Source organism: Astatotilapia calliptera, chromosome 9 (genome assembly GCF_964374335.1).
Source record: "Astatotilapia calliptera chromosome 9, fAstCal68.1, whole genome shotgun sequence".
Taxonomy (NCBI): domain Eukaryota; kingdom Metazoa; phylum Chordata; class Actinopteri; order Cichliformes; family Cichlidae; genus Astatotilapia; species Astatotilapia calliptera.
Window position 1 is genome coordinate 32,451,344 of NC_137430.1, and position 4,587 is coordinate 32,455,930.

A 4,587-nucleotide genomic window follows, 5' to 3' on the forward strand; every position below is an offset into this window, starting at 1 on the left:
GATGGCAGTCAAGTGTGTCGGAGCTCACCGAAAAGTATTTGGTAACCTGGTTAATGAGACCAGATTGTTTTACGTATAAATGCTAATAAGCTACTCTTTTATTAGGCCCCGAACTCTGACCACAAAGGGAATAACGTCTGTCCAGTTATTTGTGTTGGAATATCCCAGTGAGTGACATGCCGTTTGTTCATCAAATTTGGTGTGTTGTTTTACTTTTCTTGTTGTTCTTCACAGTGTGTTATAAGTGTTGAATGCTTTGAGCTAAAGGTGTTTTACTGCCGATGCTAGCTGCTAATAGCTGTTAGCTACCCTACCCCCACGAAGCCATATTCCGATCGGGGAGGTATTCGGATAGAAGCACTAGCTCTGTTTATATTAGAATGGTTAAGTCTTAATAGAAATGAGCATATTTCAAGTTCATTAGTACTTGCACTGTGAATTAAGTTACCTTTGCTTGTTAGCCTTATGGATGAATGTAACCTTGATTGCGATGACTATTTACATTACTGTTTAAGCTGCTGATGTTCTTTATTGTGATATAATTGTGATAAAATAGTTGATACTGGTACAAACAAGTTACTGTAACTCTTGTAACTTGGTAAAGCTAAATGGAATGCCATTTGTTATTAATACATTTGGAAAAGAAGTTCATGAGCTCATGTTAAGAACACAAGATGGAAAAGAAATTCATTGTTCTGCACTGTTTGTGTAGATTGGTTTTTTGAACTACTAGAAAGGATTCTGGAGAACCACTGACGGCGAGAACAGCCCAAATGAGATCCTGAATGATCATGAAATGATGTGGCCAGCCATGCGATCGGATTGTAGGATTTGCCTGAGAAACTGATTCAAGCATCCCTGTATTTCAGACAAGCCCTATCCCAGATAATAGGGTTTGCACACTGACACTTCCGCTACAGTACACCTGTTTGGGTTTCAACGACTTTAAAGGACAATTCAGACTGGACAATTCAAACTTCACAACGGGAATACTTCCATCCGTTTTATTCATTCAAAAGAGTTCTGATACAATTCAGTATAAGTCTTTCATTCGACTGTCTTTATTTTATTTGTTCTGCTTTATATCTATTCACCTTTAAAATGCACTATTAGTGTGCAGTTTGGTTTATTGTGCTGTATATGTTTATGAATGGTACTGAGGCAATAAAGGTCTCAGTTGTTCATTTCCAAGCCAATTCCTTTTGTGAGTCTCCAAAACAAAACCTCCTTCTGAACCTATTAAGATGTCTAGGGTCTCTATTTGAAGTGAAAGTGTACTGGTCCTGAGTAGAGGTGCTACACAAATGTGGCGCACCAGCCAGGAGGTTTAATTCCTTTTATTTTTGGAAGTTTAGCAACTGGTGCTTTCATGCCTTTTGGGTCAAATCATTACATTTGTCAATGACATTCTGGGTTGGAGTAATAAGAACATGGATGTAATCCAAACTGAAGGTGTCAAAGTACCTAACTCTGTCCTAGTAGGAGGGTAACAGGTGATGAGGTTGACAATGAGGTTATTGATTACTTAAGGTAGTTTGGTTCCATTGGAAGAGTAATTAAAATAACTAGCACAGAGGCACATTTTAAAAACACAGCCATTGTGGAGTTCCAATCAGGTGAACCAGTCCAGTTCCTTAAGGATAGCTTACCTTGCAAAAGACAAAGCCATAACCCAAGTGTTGTCCATCATATCCAGCTGCTGTCTGGCTGTATGCTGCAGACAGGGGTTCGTGTTTAATCCATTCTTACCTAACTGAACTAAAAGGTCTTGCCGAACTGAGTGGTGCAGATTTTGAGGTTTTGTTAGGTGAGCTGGCCAAAATGAAGAAGTCCACTGAGAGTAACCCCACAGTTGGACCAAATGCATCAGTGCCTAGTCAAAATCCGCAGTTCACTAGTGACACAGACTGAGATGAACCAACCATCATTGAGGATCAAAGTCCTGTTAAATTGGGCAGTGGTTCAACCCACTCGCCTGAGCATGGCTCTCACTCATCCTCTCCAAGTGTAGAGGTGACTGCCTCGCACAGAACAACCACTATCTACTTACCACCTGAACAGCTCACTCCACCTGAAGTACAGAGAGTAGTAGTTGAGGATGTCATTATGAACAATGAAATGCCTTCTCAAGGTCACGCAAAGGCCCTTCTCGGAGAAAACCCCTTGCTCTACTTTCGAAGCTGATTATGACACGTGGCGCAACAATGTTGAATTCCCCCTCACAGATCGTACCATATCTGACAAACTTAAGGTAACGAAAATAGTTGAGAGCCTTCTTCCGCCAACTGCTGACATTGCAAAGCACCTTGGTCCTAACGCTTCATGATTATATCAGCCTTCTTTTTCAAGTCAAGTCAAGTCAACTTTATTTGTCAATTCTGCCACATGTACAGGACATACAGAGAATAGAAATTTCGTTACTCTCAAACCCTAGATGAAATAGCAAATGAACATTTAAATATAAGAGAGTGATTAAAAAATGCAAATAAAATAATTAAAGAGTAAAAATTTTAATAAATACAATTTCACGTATAACAAGAAAGCTATGCAATATACAATATACAATATTCAAGTAAGGGTAAATGATATTGAGTGTAAACCAGGCAGAGTAGTGCAAATAAGCAAATAGTGCAAATGGAGATTTAGTAATATACGGTAAGAGATAGTGTAACAACAAAGTCTTATGAGGTAATGGCAGTCCAATGCTCCACAAAGTGACTGGTAACTGGTGCAGGCCAGTGAGTGAGTCAGAGAGAGTGTGTGTGTGTGTGTGTGTGTGTGTGTGTGTGTGTGTGTGTGTGTGTGTGTGTGTGTGTGTGTGTGTGTGTGTGTGTGTGTGTGTGTGTGTGTGTGTGTGTGTGTGTGTGTGTGTGACAGAGTTCAGTGAGACCGTGGTGGAGAGAGGGGAGAGGGGGCAGAATCGGGAGGGAGTTAAGCTTCCTGACAGCCTGATGGATGGAGCTGTCCTTCAGTCTGCTGGTCCTGGCCTGGAGACTCCGCAGTCTCCTCCCTGACGGCAGCAGCTTGAAGAAGCTTTGCATTGGTTGCGTGGGATCAGCCGCTATGCAAAGGGCTTTTTTAGTGAGACGGGTGCTGTAAATGTCCTGGAGGGAGGGGAGAGAGACACCAATGATCCTCTCTGCAGCTCTCACTATGCGTTGGAGGGTTCTATGACAGGACGCATTGCAGGCTCCAAACCACACAGTGATGCAGCTCGACAGGATGCTCTCGATGGTGCCTCTGTAGAAAGTGTACATGATGGGGGCTGGTGCTCCTGCTCTTCTTAGTTTGCGGAGAAAGAAGAGACGCTGCTGTGATTTCTTGGCCAGTGCTGTGGTGTTGTACGTCCAGGAGAGATCCTCTGTGATGTGCACACCCAAGAACTTGGTGCTGCTCACTCTCTCCACAGACGCTCCGTCAATGGTCAGAGGAGCATGTTGGGTGTGCATTCTCCTGAAGTCCACGACAATCTCCTTCGTCTTCTCCACATTCAGAGAGAGATTGTTGTCAACACACCACGTGGCCAGGCGTCTCACCTCACTTCTGTAGTCGGTCTCATCCCTGTTGCTAATGAGACCCACCACCGTTGTGTCGTCCGCAAACTTGACATATCTTGACATATCCTATGGCACTGTTGATGATGGGGATGAGCTTTTTGCCAAATTCTTGAGCACAAACCAGAACTCAGGTGAAAAGCCTTCTGCCTATTTACAGCGGTTGCAGATAACCCTGAGTAAAGTCATTAAAAGAGGCGGCATCACTACAAATGATTCACTTCCGCTTCCGGCTGCATGGAGTGAAGTAGTGGGTGTGTCCAGCTCCGCTTATTAATTCTAAATATTGCATTTTCCAGACAACGTAATTCTTATTCTTGGTTAGCTGAAACCACACTAAAATGGATACTAAGAAGACCAGAAAATGTCTGTGAAGGTTCTCAGTCATCCAGGTCATCGTAGTCAAAGGAGCTTGCAAAGAAAAGCGTCTGGACTTCTTTAAGTTGCTTGAAGACGTTTCACCTCTCATCCGAGAAGCTTCTTCAGTTCTACACATCAGAAAATACACACAAAAGACCATAGACATCGATTCGACCACCTCAAGGACCTGAAGGACAGAATTGTTTAATTCCATGTGTGTGTCTCTTGCAGTCCTCCATAAGAGTCCTTCCCGGGCGTAACATTGTTACAGAGAGACGGGTGTAAGGCTGTTCCAATTCTCAGCAGCGCTCTTCGCTTTTCCTGAGTCCTTGTCATCGTAGAAAGAAGAATTGCTGTTTTCATCAAGGCCAATGAAAAGAAGTTAGGAAAAAGGAGAATGGAGGAACTTTTGGAACATACCCCATGTGGTTAAAATGTGCTGCTGAGTCACGTGACTGCACAACAATAAGTCACAGCAGAGCAGTAAGAAGAGGGCGGAAGCTTGAATGAATACCCTGAGTGTATTCATGTGTTCACGGATGGTGCTAAAAGTCCAGATACTGGAAGTACAGGGTTTGGAATAGCAGTTCCGTCGAAAAATATTGAAATAAACAGACGCACTTCGGATGGACTGGCAGTGTACTCTGTTGAAATGGTAGCAATTTTGGTAGCA

At 42.9% G+C, this 4,587-nt stretch overlaps 1 long non-coding RNA gene across 1 annotated transcript; it reads left to right on the forward strand.

Moving 5' to 3' along the window:
* Positions 1-637: 637 nt before the first annotated feature.
* Positions 638-1,331, forward strand: LOC145431188 (uncharacterized). Its single transcript, XR_013911534.1, has 2 exons — positions 638-1,170; positions 1,289-1,331. It is a non-coding gene; the product is annotated as an uncharacterized LOC145431188 (long non-coding RNA).
* The last annotated feature ends 3,256 nt before the right edge of the window (positions 1,332-4,587 follow it).